Below are 25,002 nucleotides of genomic sequence, written 5' to 3' on the forward strand. Positions count from 1 at the left end.
TCTATCTATCTATCTATCTATCTATCTATCTATCTATCTATCTATCTATCTTCTATGTATCTATCTATATATATATCTATCTGTGTATCTATCTGTCTGTCTATCTATCATGTAAGAACATATTATTGGCTGGAATCATGGAATCCAAACTGGAAGCAATCTCAGAGATCAATCCTAATATATATTCTTGGTATTTTTTCTTTCCCAGTCTTCCAAAATACCTCGCATCTTCACCTTGTTGCGGGAAGTCAGGGACGCTGAACAGCGGGACGGGTTGGAGCCATGGCAGAGGAACATAAATTGTGAAGATTTCATGGACATTTATCAGTTCCCAAATAATACTTTTATAATTTCTTATACCTGTCTTTACTTTAATCTCTTAATCCTGTTATCTTTGTAAGCTGAGGATGTACATCACCTCAGGACCACTGTGATAATTGTGTTAACTGTATAAATTGATTGTAAAACATGTGTGCTTGAACAATATGAAATCAGTGCACCTTGAAAAAGAACAGAATAACAGCTATTTTTAGGGAACAAGGGAAGACAACCATAAGGTCTGACTGCCTGTGGGATTGGGCAAAAAGAGCCACATTATTCTGCTTGCAGAGAGCCTATAAATGGACCTGCAAGTAGGAGAGATATTGCTAAATTCTTTTCCTAGCAAGGAATATTAATATTAATACCCTGGGAAAGGAAAGTATTCCTGGGGGGAGGTCTATAAATGGCCGCTCTGGGAGTGCCTGTCCTATGCGTTTGAGATAAGGACTGAGATATGCCCTGGTCTCCTGCAATACCCTCAGGCTTACTAGGGTGGGGAAAAAAACTCCACCCTGGTAAATTTGTGGTCAGACTGATTCTCTGCTCTTGAACCCTGTTTTCTGTTAAGATGTTTTTCAAGACAATATGTGCACTGCTGAACATAGACCCTTATCAGTAGTTCTGCTTTTGCCCTTTGTCCTATTCCCTCAGAAGCATGTGATCTTTGTTCTGTTTTTTGCCCTTTGCAGCATATGATCTTTGTGCCTACTCTCTGTTATTACATCCCCTCCCCTTTTGAAACCCTTAATAAAAAACTTGCTAGTTTGAGGCTTGGGTGGGCATCACAGTCCTACCAATATGTGACGTCACCCTCAGCCACCCAGCTGTAAAATTCCTCTCTGTATACTGTCTCTCTTTATTTCTCAGCTGGCCACACTTATGAAAATAGAAAGAACCTATGTTGAAATATTGGGGGTGGAATCCCCTGATATCACCTCTGTCTTCATACCACCCACATTCCTTCTTCCTGCCTCACACTCATTGAACAACTTTGCCTCACACATTACAGAGAACACTGAAGGACTCAGAAGAGAGCTGTCACTCCTTTTCATCATTGCATCTCAAACTCTCTGCCTGTGCTTCTGGCAAGTCTGCCTTCGCCCCTGATCCAAGAGCAGAGATGTGTGAAGGGATGTGCTGCAGAGGATGCAGGCTCCTGCTCCAGTCAAGGGCCCGGCCCTTCCTGCCTTCTCCAGGGAATGGCTTGAAACTTCTCTGCTGTAAAATCAACTTCTCCCAACAAAGAAACCCATGAGCTAGTGTTTTTTTAATTTTAAAAAATATGCTTTAACCACTATCTCATCAAAACACTCATCTCTTGTCTTTTAGGAGACCAGACTTTCCTGGTTTTCCCTCTAGCTCCTTTTCAGGCTCCCTCTTGTTCAGCCTCTAAGGCAGGAGCACCCCAGGGCCAGGTCTTTGAAGCTTTTCTTTTCTTAACCTTCTCCCAGGGGACCATATCCAGTGTCATGGCTTTAAATACCATCCATTATGGGTTAAATTGTGTTCCTTAAAGGATGTTGAAGTTGTAAACCTTAATACCTGTGAATGTGATCTTATTTGGAAATAGGGTATTTGTTGATATAATTGAGTTAAGATAAGATCATAAGAGTGAACCCTTATTCAAAAACTGGTCTCCTTACAAGAAGAGGGAAATTTAAACACAGAGATGGAAAGAGAGAAAATGGAGGTGGAAATTGGTCAAAAATGCCAGTTGGAAGCTGGAGGTGAAAAGTGGTCAAAAAATGCCAAGGAAGCTAAGAGAAAAGCATGGAACAGATTCCCGTTTAGTGCCTTGAGAGAGCATTGTCCTGCCAATACCTTAATTTTAGACTTCCAGCCTCCAGAATGGTGAGATAATACATTTTGGTTGTTTGCGGTACTTCATTATTGTAGCCAAATACACAATCTATATACTATTAATTCTCAGATGTTATATCCAGCCCAGACTAACTCTAACTCTTTTTTTTTCTTTTATTTTCTTTTTTTGATATGGAGTCTCACTTTGTCATCCGGGCTGGAGTGCCGTGGTGCAATCTTGGTTCACTGCAACCCCCGCCTCCTGGGTTCAAGTAATTCTCCTGCCTCCGACTCCTGAGAAGATGGAATTGCAGGCACGTGCCACCATGCCCAGATAATTTTTGTATTTTTAGTAGAGATGGAGTTTCATCATGTTGGCCAGACTGGTCTCAAACTCCTAACCTCAGGTGATCCATCTGCCTCAGCCTCCCAAAGTGCTAGGTTTACAGGCATGAGCCACTGCACCTGGCCCTGACTAACTCTTAACTCGCCATTGCATATCTGATTGTCCGCTTGGTATATCTTTAAATTTCTAATTGGAATCTCAAAGCAGAAATCACGATTTCCGTTCTGCAATGTGATTTCTTTCCAATTTTCCCTTATTGGTAAATACCCCATGATTCACCCACTTACTGATGATAACAACTTAGGAGTCATTTTTGATTCTCTCTTTCTTTTATTCTACATCCAATATACACATAAGCAAGTCTTGTCAACTTTACTTCCCAAAGAGATTCTAGATATGTCCACCTTCTTCCATCCTGACTGCTTCCACCCTATGAGGAACCATCAGCATCATCTCCTATCTGGACTCCTGCCACTGAAATAACTGGTGTTTCTGCTTTCACTGCAGTCTGCCCTTACAAAAGATGATTTTGAAAAATAAATAGTCCAAGTGTAGTCCCTTCCCTGCTGAAAGCCTCCAGTCCAATCTCTCTACCCTGGTTTTGTTTTGTTTGTTTTTTGTTTTTTTTTGGAGATGGAGTTTCGCTCTTGTTGCCCAGGTTGGAGTGCAATGGTGCAATCTTGGCTCACTGCAACCTCTGCCTCCCGGGTTCAAGCAATTCTCCTGCCTCAGCCTCCCGAGTAGCTGGGATTACAGGCATGCGCCACCATTTCTGGCTAATTTTGTATTTCTTTTTTCTTTCTTTTTTTTTTTTTTTTAGTAGAGATGGGGTTTCACCATGTTGGTCAGGCTGGTCTCGAACTCCTGACCTCAGGTGATCCACCCCTCTCAGCCTCCCAAAGTGCTGGGATTACAGGTGTGAGCCACCACGCCCGGCCAACCTCTCTACACTGTTCTTTAAGACTCTTCACAGCTCCTCCAAAACTCTCTGTTGTCATCTTGTGCTACGCTCTTCTCTGCCCTGTCCTCTCCAGCCACACTTGCCCTATTTCTGTTCAGCAAAACTCAAAGCTTTTCTTATTGTAAGGCCTGTACACTGACTTCTCCCTCTACCCAGCATGATTTCCCCCAGATTATTCCATGGCTGTCTCCTTATTATTCAGATTTTAATTAACAGTCTCTCAATTGTGTCATCCTGCTTTAATCATTGTCAAATCACTAGAACCAGCTAATAAGTTCTTATTTATCTCCTGCCTTCCTTTAATCTATTGTGAATTGCATGAGATAAAGTCTTACGTAGTCTTGTTCCTTGTTATATTCCTAGATTCTACAACAGTGCATGACCAAGAGTACTTGGTAAGTAGCTTTTGTATGAATAAATTAACCCACTGAAGTCCCACTTCATTTTTTTAATCCACTGCAGCCCCACTTCATTTTTTTTTAAATTATTTTACTTTAAGTTCTAGGGTACATGTGCATAACGTGCAGGTTTGTTACATATGTATGCATATGTCATGTTGGTGTGCTGCACACGTTAACTCGTCATTTACATTAGATATATCTCTTAATGCTATCCCTCTCCACTCCCCCTAGCCCCTGGCAGGACCCGGTGTGTGATGTTCCTGACCCTGTGTCCAAGTGTTCTCATTGTTCAATTCCCATCTATGAGTGAGAAAATGCAGTGTTTGGTTTTCTGTCCTTGCAATATTTTGCTGAGAAGGATGGTTTCCAGCTGCATCTGTGTCCCTATAAAGGACATGAACTCATCCTTTTTATGGCTGCATAGTATTCCATGGTATATATGTGCCACATTTTCTTAATCCAGTATATAATTAATGGACATTTGGGTTGGTTCCAAGTCTTTGCTATTGTGAATAGTGCCGCAATAAACATACATGTGCATGTGTTTTTATAGCAACATGATTTATAATCCTTTGGGTATATGTCCACTAATGGGATGGCTGGGCCAAATGGTATTTCTAGTTCTAGATCCTTGAGGAATCACCACACTGTCTTCCACAATGGTTGAACTAGTTTACAGTCCCACCAACAGTGTACAAGTACATCCTCTCCAGTATCTGTTTTTTCCTGACTTTTTAATGATGGCCATTCTAACTGGTGTGAGATGGTACCTCACTGTGGTTTTGATTTGCATTTCTCTGATGCCCATTGGTGATGAGCATTTTTTCATGTGTCTGTTAGCTGCATAAATGTCTTCTTTTGAGAAGTGTCTGTTCATATCCTTCGCCCACTTTTTGATGGGGTTGCTTGATTTTTTCTTGTAAATTTGTTTAAGTTCTTTGTAGATTCTGGATATTAGCCCTTTGTCAGATGGGTAGATTGTAAAAATTTTCTCCCATTCTGTAGGTTGGCTATTCACTTTGATGGTAGTTTCTTTTGCTGTGCAGAAACTCTTTAGTTTAATTAGATCCCAGTTGTCAATTCTGGCTTTTGTTGCCATTGCTTTTGGTGTTTTAATTATAAAGTCCTTGCCCATGCCTATGGCCTGAATGGTATTGCCTGGGTTTTCTTCTAGGTTTTTTATGGTTTTAGGTCTGACATGTATGTCTTTAATCCATCTTGAATTGACTTTTGTGTAAGGAAGGGATCCAGTTTCAGCATTCTACATATGGCTAGCCAGTTTTCCCAGCACCATTCATTAAATAGGGAATCCTTTCCCCATTTCTTGTTTTTGTCAGGTTTATCGAAGATCAGATGGTTGTAGATGTGTGGTATTATTTCTGAGGGCTCTGTTCTGTTCCATTGGTCTGTATCTCTGTTTTGGTACCAGTACCATGCTGTTTTGGTTACTGTAGACTTGCAGTATAGTTTGAAGTCAAGTATTGTGATGCCTCCAGCTTTGTTCTTTTGGCTTACGATTGTCTTGGAAATGTGGGCTCTTTTTGGTTCCATATGAACTTTAAAGTAGTTTTTCCCAGTTCTGTGAAGAAAGTCATTGGTAGCTTGATGGGGATGGCACTGAATCTATAAATTACCTTGGGCAGTATGGCCATTTTCATGATGTTGACACTTCCTATCCATGAGCTTGGAATGTTCTTCTATTTGTTTGTGTCCTGTTTTATTTTGTTGAGCAGTGGTTTGTAGTTCTTCTTGAAGAGGTCCTTCACATCCCTTGTAAGTTGGATTCCCAGGTATTTTATTCTCTTTGAAGCAATTGTGAATGTGTGTTCACTCATGATTTGGCTGTCTGTTTGTTATTGGTGTATAGGAATGCTTGTGATTTTTGCACATTGATTTTGTATCCTGAGGCTTTGCTGAAGTTGCTTATCAGCTTAAGGAGATTTTGAGCTAAGACGATGAGGTTTTCTAAATATACAATCATGTCATCTGCAAACAGGACACTTTGACTTCTTCTTTTCCTAATTGAATACCCTTTATTTCTTTCTCTTGCCTGACTGCCCTGGCCAGGACTTCCAACACTATGTTGAATAGGAGTGGTGAGAGAGGGCATCCCTGTCTTGTGCCAGTTTTCAAATGGAATGCTTCCAGTTTTTGCCCATTCAGTATGATATTGGCTGTGGGTGTGTCATAAATAGCTCTTATTAGTTTGATATACGTACTCTCAATACCTAGTTTATTGAGAGCTTTTAGCATGAAGGGCTGTTGGATTTTGTCAAAGGCCTTTTCTGCATCTATTGAGAAAATCATGTGGTTTTTGTCGTTGGTTCTGTTTATATGATGGATTACATTTATTGATTTGTGTACATTGAACCAGCCTTGCATCCCAGGGATGAAGCCAACTTGAGCATGATGGATAAGTTTTTGATGTGCTGCTGAATCCGTTTTGCCAGTATTTTACTGAGGATTTTTGCATCGATGTTCATCAGGGATATTGGTCTAAAATTTTCTTTTTTTGTTGTGTCTCTGCCAGGTTTTGGTATCGGGATGATGTTGGCCTCATAAAATGAATTAGGCAGGATTCCCTCTTTTTCAATTGATTGGAATAGTTTCAGAAGGAATGGTACCAGCTCCTCTTTGTACCTCTGGTAGAATCCGGCTGTGAATCCATCTGGTCCTATACTTTCTTTGGTTGGTGAGCTATTAATTATTGCCTCAATTTCAGAACCTGTTATTGCTCTATTCAGGGATTCAACTTCTTCCTAGTTTAGTCTTGGAAAGGTGTATGTGTCCAGGAATTTATCCATTTCTTCTAGATTTTCTAGTTTATTTGTGCAGAGGTGTTTATAGTATTCTCTGATGGTAGTTTGTATTTCTGTGGGATTGGTGTTGATATCTCCTTTACCATTTTTTATTGCGTCTATTTGATTCTTCTCTCTTTTCTTCTTTATTAGTCTTGCTAGTGGTCTATCAATTTTGTTGATCTTTTCAAAAGACCAACTCCTGGATTCATTGACTTTTTGAGGGTTTTTTGTGTCTCTATCTCCTTCAGTTCTGCTCTGATCTTAGTTGTCTGTTGCCTTCTGCTAGCTTTTGAATGTGTTTGCTCTTCCTTCTCTAGTTCTTTTAATTGCGATGTTAGGGTGTCAACTTTAGATCTCTCCTGCTTTCTCTTGTGGGCATTTAGTGCTATGAATTTCTCTCTACACACTGCTTTAAATGTGTCCCAGAGATTCTGGTATGTTGTGTCTTTGTTCTCATTGGTTTCAAAGAACATCTTTATTTCTGCCTTCATTTTGTTATGTACCCAGTAGTCATTCAGGAGCAGGTTGTTCAGTTTCCATGTATTTGAGCAGTTTTGAGTGAGTTTCTTAATCCTGAGTTCTAGTTTGATTGCCCTGTGGTCTGAGAGACAGTTTGTTATAATTTCTGTTCTTTTGCATTTGCTGAGGAGTGCTTTACTTCCAACTATGTGGTCAGTTTTGGATTAAGTATGATGTGGTGCTGAGAAGAATGTATATTCTGTTGATTTGGGATGGAGAGTTCTGTAGATGTCTATTAGGTCCACTTGTTGCAGAGCTGAGTTCAATTCCTGGATATCCTTGTTAACTTTCTGTCTTGTGGATCTGTCTAACATTGACAGTGGGTTGTTAAAGTCTCCCATTATTATTGTATGCGAGTGTAAGTCTCTTTTTAGGTCTCTCAGGACTTGCTTTATGAATCTGGGTGCTCCTGTATTGGGTGCATATATATTCAGGAAAGTTAGCTTTTCTTGTTGAATTGATCCCTTTACCATTATGTAATGGCCTTCTTTGTCTCTTTTGATCTTTGTTGGTTTAAAGTCTATTTTATCAGAGACTAGGATTGCAACCCCTGCTTTTTTTGTTTTCCATTTGCTTGGTAGATCTTCCTCCATCCCTTTATTTTGAGCCTATGTGTGTCTCTGCATGTGAGATGGGTCTCCTGAATACAGCACACTGATGGGTCTTGACTCTTTATCCAATTTGCCAGTCTGTGTCTTTTAACTGGAGCATATAGCCCATTTACATTTAAGCTTAATATTGTTATGTGTGAATTTGATCCTGTCATTATGATGTTAGCTGGTTATTTTGCTTATTAGTTGATGCAGTTTCTTCCTAGTGTTGATGGTCTTTACAATTTGGCATGTTTTTGCGGTGACTGGTACCGGTGTTTCCTTTCCATATTTAGTGCTTCCTTCAGGAGCTCTTGTAAGGTAGGCCTGGTGGTGACAAAATCTCTCAGCATTTGTTTGTCTGTAAAGTATTTTATTTCTCCATTACTTATGAAGCTTAGTTTGGCTGGATATGAAATTCTGGGTTGAAAATTCTTTTCTTCAAGAATGTTGACTGTTGGCCCCCACTCTCTTCTGGCTTGCAGAGTTTCTGCTGAGAGATCCACTGTTAGTTTGATGGGCTTCCGTTTATGGGTAACCCCACCTTTCTCTCTGGCTGCCCTTAACATTTTTTCCTTCATTTCAACTTTGGTGAATCTGACAATTATTTGTCTTGGAGTTGCTCTTCTCGAGGAGTATCTTTGTGGCATTCTCTGTATTTCCTGAATTTGAATGTTGACCTGCCTCGCTAGGTTGGGGAAGTTCTCCTGGATGATATCCTGAAGAGTGTTTTCCAACTTGGTTCCATTCTCCCCATCACTTTCAGGTATACCAATCAACCATAGATTTGGTCTTTTCACATAGTCCCATATTTCTTGGAGGCTTTGTTCATTTCTTTTTACTTTTTTCTCTAAACTTCTCTTCTTACTTCATTTCATTCATTTGGTCTTCAATCACTGATACCCTTTCTTCCATCAAATAGGCTACTGAAGCTTGTGCATGCATCACATAGTTCTCATGCCATGGTTTTCAGCTCCATCAGGTCATTTAAGGACTTCTCTACACTGTTTATTCTAGTTAGCCATTTGTCTACTCTTTTTTCAAGGTTTTTAGCTTCTTTGTGATGGGTTCAAACATCCTTCTTTAGCTCAGAGAAGTTTGTTATTACCAATCCTCTGAAGCCTTCTTCTCTCAACTTGTCAAAGTCATTCTCTGTCCAGCTTTGTTCCATGGCTGGCAAGGAGCTGAGTTCCTCTGGAGGAGAAGAGGCACTCTGATTTTTATAATTTTCAGCTTTTCTGCTCTGGTTTCTCTGCATCTTTGTGGTTTTATCTACCTTTGGTCTTTGATGATGATGACATACAGATGAGGTTTTGATGTGGATGTCCTTTCTGTTTGTTAGTTTTCCTTCTAACAGTCGGGACCCTCAGCTGCAGGTCTGTTGGAGTTTGCTGGATGTCCACCCCAGACCCTGTTTGCCTGGGTATCACCAGGGGAAGCTGCAGAACAACAGATGTTGCTGCCTAATCCTTCCTCTGGAAGCTTTGTCTCAGAGGGGCACCCAATCTTATGAGGTGTCGGTCATCCCCCTACTGGGAGGTGTCTCCCAGTTAGGCTACTCGGGAGGTCAGGGACCCACTTGAGGAGGCAGTCTGTCCTTTCTCAGATCTCAAACTCCATGCTGGGAGAGCCACTACTTTCTTCAAAGCTGTCAGACACGGACATTTAAGTCTGCAGAAGTTTCTGCTGGCTTTTGTTCAGCTATGCCCTGACCCAGAGGTGGAGTCTACAGAGGCAGGCAGGCCTCCTTGAGCTATGGTGGGCTGCACCCAATTCGAGCTTCCCGGCCACTTTGTTTACCTACTCAAGCCTCAGCAATGGCTGGTACCCCTCCCCCAACCTTGCTGTTGCCTTGCAGACTGCTGTGCTAGCAGTGAGAGAGGCTCCATGGGCATGGGACCCTCTGAGCTAGGTGTGGGATATAATCTCCTGGTGTGCCGTTTGCTAAGACCATTGGAAAAGTGCAGTATTAGCGTGGGAGTGTCCCAATTTTCCAGGTGCCATCTGTCACGGCTTCCCTTTCCTAGGAAAGGGAATTCCCTGACTCTTTGCTCTTACCAGGTAAGGTGATGCCCCGCCCTGCTCCGTGGGTTGCACCCACTTGTCTGGCAAGCCCCAGTGAGATGAACCCGGTACCTCAGTTGGAAATGCAGAAATCACCCGTCTTCTGTGTCGTTCACACTGGGACCTGCAGACTGGAGCTGTTCCTATTTGGCCATCTTGGCGCCACCCCCAACTTTTTTTGACAGATGAGAATATAGGAATAGTGAGTTCAATATCTTTTCCAGGCTGTGCAGTAATGTTGCAGCCTTTCCCTTGGCAATTCGGTGCTCCCTCCAAGGACACACGTGTTATATATGTCTGGAACTGGACAGTCTGAATCTGTCCATTCAGTTAGTTCATCAATTAACCATTTATAGTGCAGTACCTCCTATGCACCAGACGCTCTGCCCTGTGCTGAGAATATAAAGCTAAATCACAGAAGGCTCCCACCCTTAAGAGTTCAGACAGGTAAACTTCAATAACTATCAATATAAAATAAGTGATGTAGCGAAGGCTACAGTTAACAGCGATGCAATAAGGGAATATTTCCTCCATGTGAGGATGATTAACTAAACCTATCCATAACATTTTGCACACAAAAATTTCTAAATGATTGTTATGACTAGTAAGTAGAAGAGTTTGTCACTCTCCTTTTCATCTGAAGTAGCTTTTCTATCTATGGAGATAATTATCAGTAGGTAGACTCCCACTAATTTGGATGGTTCAGATAGAAATGGCAACAAATAAAAATTGAGTACTTTCTGTATCCTGGGACCTGTTTCTCTTCTTGGCATGCTGATATTTAATTCTCAAATGTCATAACTTTTCCTTTAAGAGAAAAAAACCCACAAATTTCCTCCTGCCTTATACTGAACACAAACATTGTCAGGTAATAATGCAGGGAAGTCCTCAACCACGTAATGATAAGAGGTACACTTAATGAAACTCTGTTAGAGATACTGTTGCCTACAACACATCTATGAAAACCCGTTTTTCACTTTGTGATTCCTGTCAATTCCCAGGGCTGCAAGAGGATGTCTGGAGACCTTGATACAAATCCATGTTAAGTCTCAACTTTCATTCTCACCTGGAGACTGTGTGAGTTTCCTAGGGCTGCTGTCACAGATGACCACAAACTTGGTGCTTTAAACAACAAACTCACCATCTCATAGTTCTGGAGGGTAGGAGGACAGCACCTGTTTTACTAGGCTAAAATCGAGAGTCTGCAGAGGTTCTGAGGGAGAATCCATTCTTTGCCTCCTGCAGTATCTGGTGGCTCCAGCATTCCTTGGCTGTGACCCCATCACTCCAGTCTCTGCCTTTATTATTACATTGCCTCCTCTTCTTCTGTCTGTCATCTTCTGCCTCTGTCTGATAAGAATGCTTGTGATTACATTTAGGCCCATCTGAAGACATTTAACTCACTCATGTCTTCGAAGTCTTTGCCATATAAAATAACACCAGCTGGTCCCAACGATGAGGACATAGACACCTTTTGTAGGGGGTGGGGAAGGGGTCATTACTGAGCCTAGCAGAGATACTATTGATTGTATCAGGTTAACCCTAGTAACAGGTGCTTAATTTAGTCCGTTCTGTTCTGTTCATTTATAGTTCTAACCACAAATGTGCTACATAATTTCTTGGTTATTTGTTTAATATCTCCCATCACTAAACTAAGTTTCTAAAAACAGAAAGCACATTTGTCTTCCTGTCCATTGTGTTTAGCACCATACCTCCATCACCACCCTCATTCCAGTCCACCACAGTTTCTGGCACATAATAGAAACTGAATGAAATTGTTGAATGACAAAAAAATCTTCATTTAAAAGACGAGGTTCAAGTGATTTGCTCAAGTGCATACAACTAGTAAGTGGCAAAGTGTGACCTTGAGTTCCAAACCTATGAGCTCTATTTGCCTTCCTTGGTCTGGTTTCAGCATTTTGATTCTCAAATATCATAACTTTTCCTTTAAAAGAAAAAAAAAAAAAACAAATTTCCTCCTGCCTTGTATTGTACACAAACATTGTCATGTAATAATGCAGGACAATATTTAACTAGATAATGAGAGGTAGGCTTAATGAGAACTCTGTTAGATATACTCTTTCATATAAAACATCCACAAAAACCCATTTTTCACTTTTTAATTCCTGTCACTTCCCAGGACTGCAAGAGGATGCCTGAAGACCTTGATATAAATCCATGTTAAGCCTCAACTTTCATTCTCAGAAGCTCATCCTTTGATATTTATTTATTAATTATTTATTTTGAGACAGAGTCATGCTGTGTCACCAGGCTGGAGTGCAATGGTGTGATCTCGGCTCACTGTAACCTCTGCCTCCCGGGTTCAAGTGATTCTCCTGCCTCAGTCTCCCAGGTGGCTGGTACTACAGGCATGCGCCACCACACCCAGCTAATTTTTATATTCTTAGTAGAGATGGGTTTCACCATGTTGGTCAAGATGGTCTCGATCTTCTGACCTCAAAATCTGCCCGCCTCAGCCTCCCAAAGTGCTGTGATTACAGGCATGAGACGCTGCGCCTAGCCTGATATTTATTTTTTGAAGCTATAAAACCACACCATCCTTAAAATAGGGTTGTAATAATTTTAAAAAATCTTTTCCTAAAGTGTCACAGAGGCTGGGTGTAGTGGTTCACACCTGTAATCCCAGCACTTTGAGAAGCTGAGGTGGGCAGATCACCTGAGGTCAGGAGTTCAAGACCAGCCTGGACAACATGGCAAAACCATGTCTCTACAAAAAGTACAAAACATTTAGCCTGGCATGGTGGCAGGTGCCTGTATCCCAGCTACTTGGGAGGCTAAGGCAGGAGAATTGCTTGAACCTGGGAGGCAGAGGCTACAGTGAGCCAAGATCGCGTCACTGCACTCCAGCCTGGGCCACAGAGCGAAACTCCATCTCAAAAATAAATAAATTAATTAATTAATTTAATTAAATTAATAAAGTGTCACAGGTATTGGAAGACTGCTCGTGAAATCAGCCCAGCTAAAGCAGAATGAAAACTGGTGTTTGATGAAAACAAAAAGCACTAGCTCTTTCTGTCAAGGTTCAGATCAGCATCTAGATCAACATCTATTCTGGTTCTCTTTGCAGGCCGTGCCTTTCAGAGACAAAACCTGGCTACTATCAGGAGTATGTAATATTCTTTTCCCATGTGTACTGCTGTCTGTAAGCATGAAAGGCCAGCTGCAGGGGCGGATGTCACTGGGCAATAGAGAGAGTTTGTGTGTGAGTTTCAAAACTTGATTATAATGTGTTTCTCCTGAGGCAAAACCTTGAGACTTAAAGATGCTAATATAGCTTTTTTTGCCCACTCCCTTCCCTAGTGGAAGAATACCACTTTATGATATTTTTAAAATAAAGCTTTCAAATAAAATGTTTTCACATGTCTGCTTATATAAAATATGTTCACATCTAAACAACAATAATTTCAAAATGAAGTCCCTAGGAACCTGAATTTGAGAACTGCCTAGAAAAAGAAAAGCCCTTAAAAAAAAAGGCCCCAACAAGAATTTGAAAGGGCTTCTAGAAAGCACAGAAAATCCTGGGGAGGGAAAGGAATAGGAGGCATTAGGAGGAAGAAAATAGTCTTAAATCATTATTTCCTTCATAAAATTGAAGACAGTTCTAAATTTTTCAAAGCAGGGAAGGCAAGTTCTTGATGGAAATGAGCAAATGCATGATGATGGATTCCCAGAGGATGGGAAGTAGAACCCATTACATCTCTCTCATGATGAGATGATTCTCCTCAGCTGCTCTGATTCAGCAGCTGCTTTTCTGGTGCTTATCACTAGGAGATGGAGAGAAGTGGATGAACTCAAGGGATTATTTAGGAAATATTTCAACAAAACATAGTGGTGGGTTGAATGTGGTAACACAGACAAATCAGCGGTAGTTTCTTGGCTCACATCATGAGCATTATGTGGGTAGCGGCACCGTGTACTGAGTTGGAAAAATTGGAGATGGTAGATTTTGGTTTGTGGAGAAGTCAAACATAGAAAATTTTAAGTATGAGGTGACTAGAAGACATTTGAATGTGTAAATTTATACTCAAAAGAGATGTGTGAAGGAGAGATGAAAATTGGGAACCGTCAATATTCAGGTGGTATTTACGCATGCGGGAACAGCTGAGGTTGCCCAGGTAAGGAGCATACCCAGAGAAAAAGGTCCAGTCCACAGCTCCAAGAAACTCGATGTTTAGCAGTGAAACAGAGGAAATGCAGTCAGAAAAGGGGCTGGAAATGTTTTCAGAGAGAGTGTGCTTTCCGAGTGTGTCCAGATGATCTCACTTGGGTTTGAGCTCTAGCTCTACCACTCAGCACCTTTGTTGTATGCTTGGGAAAATTATTTAAACTTCTCTAAACTCAAAATCACTTTTGAATTTGGAGAAGTATTATACACATATCCACAACCCTCAAAATGAGCCACTCATAGCTCCCTGAAGCATCTTTGAAAGAGAGAGCAAATTTCTCTTTTGTTTTGATTAAAATAACGTTTCTTAATGTGTAAGGAAATTGATGAGACATCTATCTATGTCTATCTATCTACCCACCTACTTACCTATCTCCATAGATGTTATGTAATGCTCACAAGAATTTTATTCCTGTTTTCAAATGTTTGCTTTACAAGGGAATGATTGACACATTTGCACAATAGGCAGAACAGGATAATGCAGAGATTGATTTATCTGTTCATACCTAAGAATGACTCTCCTTACCAGAGGCACTTGAGAAATGGGGCTCACCTAATCTCGAAGAATTTCAAAAATTTCTTTGGAAAGACCAACTTGTCAGCCAAGGGGATGTCTTGAATAATTTTTTCAGTCAATTCCTGTTTGAGGGGAGAATATACGATGACTTTCCCTGTTACGGGGAAAATTCATCTAATTCATTTCATCTTACATTATTTAGAGGAAAACACAAGATGAAATTGTTTTGATTTCTGGGTATGTTTCCCAAAGCTTTTAAAATACACATTATTTGGGGAGAATAAATTCACTCTCAAGAAAGAAATTTTAAACGTCAAATCCTTTACAGCTGGATGATTTCTAACCTTGACCATGTTTTAGAATCACCCTTTGTATTGCATTTAACAAAATCCTTAGAGTCTTTTTAAAAACCCACTATGTTGCCTCTCTACAGTGTATTAGTTATATACATACTGCTTTAATTTATCAATATGTATTGGCTTGAACAATAATATGAGCAGCCAACAGTGGGTGTGTACATAGAATCTCGATTCTCTCAACAAGTTCTCACTATGCACCCAGGATGGTTTTTAAAAGTCACTAAAGAGGCCGTGCGCGGTGGCTCATGCCTGTAATCCCAACACTTTGGGAGGCTGAGGTGGGCGGATCACAAGGTCAGGAGATCGAGACCACGGTGAAACCCTGTCTCTACTAAAAATACAAAAAATTAGCCAGGCGCTGTCGTGGGCGCCTGTAGTCCCAGCTACTCAGGAGGCTGAGGCAGGAGAATGGCTTGAACCCGGGAGGTGGAGATTGCAGTGAGCCAACATCACGCCACTGCACTCCAGCCTGGGGGACAGAGCGAGACTCCGTCTCAAAAAAAAAAAAAAAAAAAGTCACTAAAGAAAAATAGTTTACCCTCACAGAGTTAACAACAATTTACTTTCTAATATTAATGAAATTCGTATAAGTATCCTTAGTGGCACATAAATTACACTTGTATGTCTTGATGGTGTTATAACTTAGATTCAATGTTCTGTTGGGACTGTGTACTTCAGAGATAATCATTTATACATTTCCTTTAAGGTACTATAAAGTTGATTTTCCATTTTGTTTCTGAAAATAAAAAATGATGTATTCCCACATTCAATTTTACTTTCTTAAGAGGCAATAATTCCCCATGGAGAAAACAGTGTACATTTGGTTTGGAGCAATTAAACTGATTTCTGAATTCTAAGTTTAGGAGAAATGAATACTCTTCTTAGCCTATAGTCATTTGATTGGGTGAGAGTAACTGATCTTGTATTAAAAGAAATACATTTGCAGGCATAATTGGCTAAAATAAACTAACAAATACAAATTATGAATAAATGAAAAAATTCTTGCTACAAGGTTGAAATAGCAACCAGTGATATAGATCAGAATTAGGGATGCTTTTCTTTAAATTAAATGCTACTCTCTCACTTGTACCTTGATTCTCTAGGAGACAGTAAAGGTGGATACAATACAGGAAGATGGGCAGAAAAATTACACGGAGCAGCCAAATTACACACCAGACTCTGAACACTCCAGCAAGCAGGAATTCACTCCCACTCTATTGTTGGAATGTCTTGAAAACAGGAAAATTCTTTTTTTTTATTTGAGATGGAGTCTTGCCCTGTCGCCCAGGCTGGAGTGCAGTGGTGCAATCTCGGCTCATTGCAACCTCCGCCTCCCGGGTTCAAGCGATTCTCCTGCCTCAGCCTTCCAAGTAGCTGGTACTACAGGCAAGTGCCACTATGCTCGTCTAATATTTTATTTTTTCAGTAGAGACGATATTTCACTGTGTTAGCCAGGATGGTCTCGATCTCCTGACCTCATGCTCTGCCCACCTCGGCCTCCCAATGTGCTAGGATTACAGGCATGAGCCACCACGCCCGGCCGAAAGCTCTTCTTTGTAGTGGAGCAAAATTACTTCCCAGGACCTTCTAGATATTAGTTCTAATTCTTTGAAATAATAGTACCTGCTACATGTTTTAATACGGGTCTTTTAGTCTTCTCAAGGTAGACACAATTACCCTCCCTTTATAGATCATGAAATTAAAATTCAGACAGGTTAAACAATTTGTTCAGCCCACATGGCTAGAAAGTGGTATGACAACAAACCCAGTTTTGACTTCTAGGCTCTTACTTTTTCCTTCTGTCCCCTGATGCCTTTTTAAATTAAAAAAAAAAGCCACATAGACTATTAACCCTTCTTCAATATATTGACCCAGCATACTGTTCAGCATTTTACCTTCTTTCCATGTCTGCTCTCATCCACAAAAATATTCTGAATTTACTCGGCCTTCCTTTCAGTGACTCAAGTTTGAATCTTCTCATCATTCTAGTTTCTGTTTTCTGAATACATTCCAAGTACTCAATTTCTTTTTATACCATGGCACCACCACAACCCCAAGAATGATCTGATGAAGGCAAACCTGGGAGGAACAAATATGTACCTTGTTATGAGTATTATACTTCCTTTAATACAGCCTACATGTAAATCAGGATGTATGACAGTCACTCAATCTTGTCTACAAGCATATTATACAAGTTTGTCAATATGCCTTGCTGAAACTCAATCAATGGTCAAATTGTTTTATAATCTCCTGGGTATCCACCCCACACTAAGATTACGAGCTCTATCATTATTAAACAACATGTAAGTGGTTTCCAAGGTACCCCTTCCTGGAAATAGGTAAGACTTATATTCTTACTTGTCTTATCCCAGAGCATGTGCTGTGTCGTTACACACAAATCCTTTTCTCCTTAGGGAGAGTCACTTCTAATGTAAGGGACAGCATATATTGTGCTGCCGATTATATAGATGGGAAAGATCAAACAAAGGGAGATGTGAAGTGACAAAGCATTTCAGTAGCTGAGTCAACAATTCAAAGGCTTTTGAACAAAAGAGTATTACGGTGAGTTCTTTAATTTAGAAAAATGACTGATAGAAACAGAATTTACTGCTCTTAAGACATGATTTTTTGGCTTGATCTAAAAGCCACAGTCCTACAAACATCAAAAGAAGACTCCATACTCAAACAAGAGACACAGAAACAATTCTATTAAACGAGTCATTTGTTCACCCAGCAAACATTTTTGGCAAGAAAATAATAATTATTTTACTTATCCATAGAGGCTTAAGGAAGAGAGCAGGATTCTAAAGTGACATCTCATAAGTCAAAGCCAATTATTTTCAAACACTACCTATTCCAATGAGCTACAGTGAAAATAATCTTGAATAAAGTTCATGATTTCACTGTGTATGCTTGCAAATGATAGACATGACATACATAAGTCTTTTGGGAGTTCAGATTCTAATAAGGTAGCACCCCAACCTGACAGCAACTCCTCTGAAGTCAATCCATCTACATAATGAACTTAGATGCCAGTTCCAAAATTCACAGAGAAAATTCATCTCAGGAAGTTGTTCCCTGGAGACATCTTCTGTATTTATACTGGGTAAGACAATGTGTTCTAAAATCCATAGGAAAATTACAAGGGGAACAAAGGCCACTCCCTTAAAAAAATAATAAGAAGTAAAAACAATCTAAGAATTAGATACCCTGTGGTCAATAATGCAAATGACTCCTTCTGAGTTAACGTGCTGCCTGTCAGCATCACTTCTCCCAAGTACATTGTCTAAAAACTCAATCTGGTTGTTCTGTTCTAAATGAACAGGAAACTCTTCAACAGTATCCTCTATAGGATGTCTTGATAACATCAGTAAGCAGAGCTTTGGGCATACGCCTCTTGGTCACATACACACCCTAGATGAGAAGAGTGAAGTTCTTCTAGGTTCTCATAAGTAACAAAATGATAGCCTTCTTGGCCTCCAAATGTATGTATGAGGGGGAGAAACTGGCCTGTTATCACTGCACTCAGAAGGAACCAAGTCATAAGAGACCTTAACAATTTGCAAAGTAGGATGTGTCCACCATGCCACTCTTTCTCCCTGGCAACGGTTTCACCAGAGTCTCTCCCCTAGTGCAAGGAGGACCTGAAAGGTACTTGAGAGATAATTCTTATTTATTTACCTAACAAAGTCACAAAATAGTAAGTAGACATATTAACCATTAACCACTGCTAATTGTTACAGAAATGCTTAAGCATTGAGGATTCCAGAAAGAAAAATAGAAAAGCAAAATCCTGTAAGTTACCCACAAAACACCGCTAATTTTGAATAATACAAGGCTGCTTATTTTATTCCTTTAAAGATGTAACCAGGCGCGGTGGCTCACCCCTGTAATCCCAGCACTTTGGGAGGCCAAGGAGGGCGGATCACCTGAGGTCAGGAGTTTGAGACCAGCTTGGCCAACATGGCAAAACCCCATCTCTACTAAACATACAAAAAAAAAAAAAAAAAATTAGCTAGGCATGGTAATGGGCACCTGTAATCCCAGCTACTCGGGAGACTGAGGCAGGAGAATCGCTTGAACCTGGGAGGCGGAGGTTGCAGTGAGCCGAGATCACGCCACTGCACTCCAGCCTGGGTGACAGAGCAAGACTCCGTCTCAAAAATAAAATAAAATAAAATAAATAAATACAAAAAGAAGAAAGAAAGAAAATTAAGATAATTAAAGCTGTATGTGCTCTTATGCCTAAACTGAAGCATATATAGAGAAGTATCACGGAAGTCAAACCTAAAGCCTGGCAGGTCCTTCACTCGTAGGCATGTTTATATTTCAGTTCTAAGCGGTATTGCCATTTATACATAATAATAAATACACTAAAACATAGATTTTGATGAAAGATAATTAGATCACATTTAGGGCTATAAAATAACGCCAAAATAAAAAATTCAAAGGGGTATTTATAGTGTCCTTCTGTTAGTTTCTTACGGCTGCCCTAATAAACTACCACAAGCTGGGTGGCTTAGAACACCAGAAGTCTAGTTTCTCATAGTTCTGGAGGATAAAAGGCTGAAATCAAGGTGTTGGCAAAGACATCTTTTCTCTGGCAGCTCTAGGGAAGGAATCCTTCCTTTTCTTCTCTAGTTTCTGCTGCTGCCCGCAATCCTTGGTGCCCCTTGGCTTGTAGATGCCTAGCTCCGATCTCTTCTTCTACTTCTCATGGCCTTCCATGTATGTCTGTGTCCAAATTCTCCTCCTCCTATAACAATGCCAGTCATTGAATTAGAGCTGACATAATCCAAAGTGATCTCAGTGTATTTCTGATTACATCTGCAAAGACTATTTCCGTAGAAGGTCATATTTACAGGTTCTAGAGTTTAGGACTTCACAGTATCTTTTTGGGAGTCATGATTCAATCCATAACAGAACTCACTTAAACCACTGACTCACTTAACAAACTACAGCTAGCCATACTGATATAACTCTTGGGTGCCGAAGGATGATAGAAACAGGGAAGGAGGCATATGGCTCACAGAGAACAGCCATGTCATAGTGGGTATTTTTGTTTCAGGACCATGGACAGTAGCTCATGTTCCTTCCACCGCCTCCCCCATTTCACCCCAATATTGGTGATGCTTATGCCTATGGGGAGAAATGCTCTACACTAAACTAGGCTTATTAAAGACTATAACATTGTTGATCTACTTTTTCTAAACATGTACTCTATAAATCAATTTATCTTACTGTCACTTTGCCTGGTATGGTGAAAAAAGATTATGGTAGTAGAAAACAGTTTACTGGCTTATAAAGGTTGCTGTTACCTTCCTTTAATCTAGGATTCTGTCTTCATTGTAAAGTCCTAAAACCTAATTACTCAGCTTAATACATAAAGATCACGTGAAAGAAATGGCTTTTAGCATTTAAACTCATCCAGAACGTATTTGTTCCCGAAAATAAATAGAATTACTATAAGATACTTAAGCTATAAAAGTTATGTTGCATTTCTAAGATGAAGCATGTTAAAGCAATGTGTAAAGAAACACTAATGGGCTGGTATCAATATGTCGTAAAGCCAGAATGGGAGGTTGGAAATGGAAAATTGGAAGGAAATGAGTGGAGTGGCCATATCTAAGGGCTCAGGTAATGGACAGCTTTCTATGTCCTTCTGTGGAGTTTGAGCTTTTATTTCAGAAAATGGGGAGCTATTGAGGAGTTTTAGGTATAGAAGTGATATGGTTAAATTTGTATTTTATTTAGATGCTCTATTGATTGTGTAAAGGATAATTTAGAGGTTGGTAAGACTAGAGGCAAACCGAAGCTGTTAAGTAGGGCGATGATAAGGAAAACAGGAGAATGGAATGGAATGGACTTCAGAAATACCTAGGAGATGGAATCAGTAGGTCCATCCTAGTTATTGATTGCATAGAAGAGGTTTACTTTTTGCCTTGGGTGATTAAGACGAGAAATCTTTTTCAGGAGGTTGTGAATAATGAGTTTGTTTGCTGATATGTTAAATTTGAATTGCCTTTGGGAGTTCAAAATCTGTACTCTTAAAGTTACAATTATCTCAGAGGAATAAACTCTGGTGTTCTATTACATAGCAGGGCGATTATGGTTAACAGTCAGATATTGTGTTTTACAAAATAGTTAGAAGAGAGGCATTTGGATGTTCTCACAACATAGAAATAATAAATACATGAGGTGATGAATATGCTATCCTGAGTTGATTATTTTTTCAACCTATATGTGTATCAAAACATCACATTGTACCCCCACCAATATATACAATTAGAATGCGCCAATTAAAAAATTAAAAATCTGTACTATAGGTTCTGCTAGAAAAGTACTGGCCCTGTTTCCTAAATCCCCAGTATCAGCTTAAATCAATTCAAGCTATTCTTTCACCCTTAGGTTGTAACCTCTGTGAAAGTTGAGATCTCATATATCCCTTAGAGCCTGAGAAAACACTTAACCATTTCTGTAGTCACCCTCAAATTCTTAGGTACGTTAGGCGGAGGGATGGAACAACTTATTTTCTAACACCGGGTGGCTTCTCATCGTCTTCAAGCTAAGAGGAACTTGTAGGTGTGCCTCCATCTAGGACAAGGACTTTCTTCTCAGGACTTTAGACAAAGAGAATGACTGGGGATGCTGGGCTTCTGTAGTTACTAAATTGCTGATAGCTTTAAAGTCATGTTTTTCTTGACACAATCTATATGCATGCAATGACTTGTCAGATCATCTGGTTGTTTCTAAATATCAGAGATTAGCACACCTCTGACAGAGGGCAGGGTCTGGTGCCTTGCTGAGGAGGACTTAACAGCTTAAGATGGCAATCTACCCATTATCGGATTTAGATATGACAATCATGTGTTTTCCTGAAAGTGCCTACCCAAGGACCAGATACCTAAGACATAATCAGAGAGTCAAGGTTGCCATGACAAGACAGGTGGCTGTGTAGGTGGCGACCAGGCTTCCTGGTATTCCACATTCTCCACAAACTGGTGCAGGGTAATTGGAAGTGATAAATGAACAGAGGTGATGTCTGTTTTAGATCTTCTGTAATTCTATAAAGTGAGAAAAAAGGAACTAGAAATGACTTCTCATAAAATTTTACTATTAGAAGACACCATGGAAACAATCTGGTTTTATAGCTTTATTTTAAAGGCATGGAAATGAACTCAGAAAAAAACAAAATTAACAGTAGTTGCAATGTTCCAATGAGAATTCAGTTCCTTTAGTTTATAGAGCAAAACTCTTTCAGCTCTGTATTACTCCCTACATCTTCTATTTCTTGGATTTGGATATAGGATGATATAGCCGGAAGTACCTCATTTGATTATTTTAACAAGTCATTATGCTCTGCCTTAAAAAATTTATTTGCAATAAGTCCTTAGTTTAGGGAAATCTTAGATATTAACTCAGCTTATTTTTAAAAATCAGTTTTCCAGATAATTGAGGATGTAACTCAATAAAAAATAAAAATTTTTTCTCTTTGATAATTTGATATGCAAATCTAACTTTTATTTAATTGTAATACATATTTTCATGCCTTCTTGGATCTAATCGTTTATTCTCTTAGAATGCTTATGTTTATGAAGTACCCATAGGTGACTTCTTTATCTCTGGTATTTGCACAGGTATTTTTATTCTCAAGATACGAATGAGAAAACAAACAGAGAGTTTAAGTGACATCCAAGTGACAGTGCTGGGGCTTAAGCTCCTATCTGTCATTCCATGAGAACTTGCTACTTGTATATGATGAACAGTTTACTTTTACTTGATGTCTTAGTTTTAATACTGCAGTTATACCAGCATGACCTTAGGACCTGCTGAGAGATGCAAAGACATTTAACAACAGTTTTTGTGCTTTTCAATATACTCATATAAGCTTTGAAAATAAATTTGCTATCTCTCTTTTTTCTTTGGGCAATTCTTGTTGCTGTTACTAGCATACTTGACTAATGCTCTATCTTTCTTCAGTCACCGTTTTTGTTTTCTTCTTCAAAGCTGCTATATTAGCATCTGAACTGTATCCTTCCTCCTAAACTTATATGTGGAAGTTCTACCCCCAGTTCCTTAGCATATGGCCATATTTGGAAATAAGGTCATTAAAGGGGTAATTAAATTAAAATGAGATCTTTAGAGTGGGTCCTAATCCAACATGACTAGTGTCCTTAATAAGAAGAGGAAATTTAGACACATTCATGCACATGTATAGAATAAATACCACGTGAATACACAGGAAGAAGGCTGTCAAGGAAAATAGCCTCAGAGTGAAACCAACCCTGCAGACACCCTGATCTTGGGCCTCTAGCCTCCACAACTGGGAAGTAATTAATTTATATTGTTTAATTCACCCAGTCTATAGTATTTGTTAGAACATCCTGGAGAAAACTAATACAAATAACAGATGAAGATAGCTAGTTTTTGGAAATGTCTGTGAACTACTAACAAACAGATCTTGAAATGGGCTGGCCTCGAAGTCAAGTTCCTGGGTTTTAGTGCACAAACACTGTGATATTGCTTTTAGCCTGCAGCAATACCTTTTGCTTATTTTGTGTCTCTGGGTTATGTTCTGAATAAGAGGAGTCACAGAATAGGTGAGTTTCAGGTAGCTAAGGTTATAGTTCTAAAAACAATGAATCACAAAATATAAACCAAGCGGTCCTTTAAATAAAGAAGGATTTTTTTTGACTTCCTAAGAGTGTTTTTCTGACATGCTTTCTGGTTGCATTTAAAATGTAATTTAATTTCCTAAATCTTAATCTATCCATACTCTTTCAAGAACTTAACAGATGTAAATATCATAGCATACGCACCTATTTCATCTTTTGTTTTCTTCTCCTAGGCTATATAGGTAGTTGCAAGTGTCTTACTCCTATTATTCATAATGCCTGAGCTTCCAAACAAATGTTGAAATGGAATCTGTGGAAGTTCAGAATTGTTGACTAAAGCTCACCTGCAAATGAGTTAGCTCTCCCTTTCCTCTTTGGGGCTGCTTCAGTGTTTTGGGTGGAAATTACAGACGTTTAAGCAGCAAGGGAGGAACAAATGCAGTAAGCGTATTTCTGTGGTAGTAACACACACCATTCAATAGACCCTAGCAAGCAGGAAAGACTGTATGGATTTCAAAAATAGCACCCATCTGTCTGAGAGCTGCTAAAAAAAGAGTTTTCACCCTTGGAACCAAACAAGACTTAGGTTCTGGAAAAGCCATAGAGGAGCTCCTCAGAGAATTACAAAAACATGTACCTTTTTGCATTCCAAGAATAATAACCAGGCACAGGAGGACACACAGTGCCAAGTTTCAAATTTAAATCAAGCAGCACATATAAGAGTTGAAAGCTGAACTTTGGCCCTTCCCCAGCTGAATGCTGGCAAAACATAATGCCTGGGTTCAAAGGTCAGCACTTACAAAGGCATCTTGACAAGACACCTTGGGCACCTTCGAATGCAACATGGAAACATCTATTCAAGGCATATATAACTTAGGGATAGATGAATAAAGAGTATAGTTTATATGTTGCGTGTGCATGAATACATATACATAAAGATACGTTCATAGAATTTAAAATCAAGGGGCAAACTTTAAGGAAACATTGGCTGGGTTTAACTAAGTCAAAGGCATTATTTTGCAGCAGGGAAGGGAATAGGTAACCCTGGGATGTTTTGTCAGAAATGAAATGCCATCATATTCCTATTTCTGGCAATTAAAAAAAGGAAAATATCACATTTTTATGTCTGTTTTGAAAAGAACACGTGGTGAAATAGTATTCAGGATGTGGTCGTGGTTCCAAGTCATTTGCAAATCCAAACTTCCTTCAGTTTTGTTATCTCTCACCTTCATTTACAGAAATAGGAAGCACCATATCTATTTTATGAAGTGTTAAATTCACTGGTGATAAAATATCAGAATTTGCATGTTATGCCTAATGATTCAGTTTTTTGATGTGGCAAACATCCAGATAAAAATTATCTGGTCATTTCATCATGCTATGGAAAAGCAGAATGAACTGTCATTGGTCATTGTCTTTTCTTTTTTTTTTTTTTTTTTTTTTGAGACGGGGTCTCTCTCTCGGGCCGGAGTGGTGTGGCCGGGGCACGTCCCCCTCTCACTCCCAACTCCCGCGTTTGCGG

This window comes from Piliocolobus tephrosceles, chromosome 5 (genome assembly GCF_002776525.5).
Source record: "Piliocolobus tephrosceles isolate RC106 chromosome 5, ASM277652v3, whole genome shotgun sequence".
NCBI lineage: Eukaryota > Metazoa > Chordata > Mammalia > Primates > Cercopithecidae > Piliocolobus > Piliocolobus tephrosceles.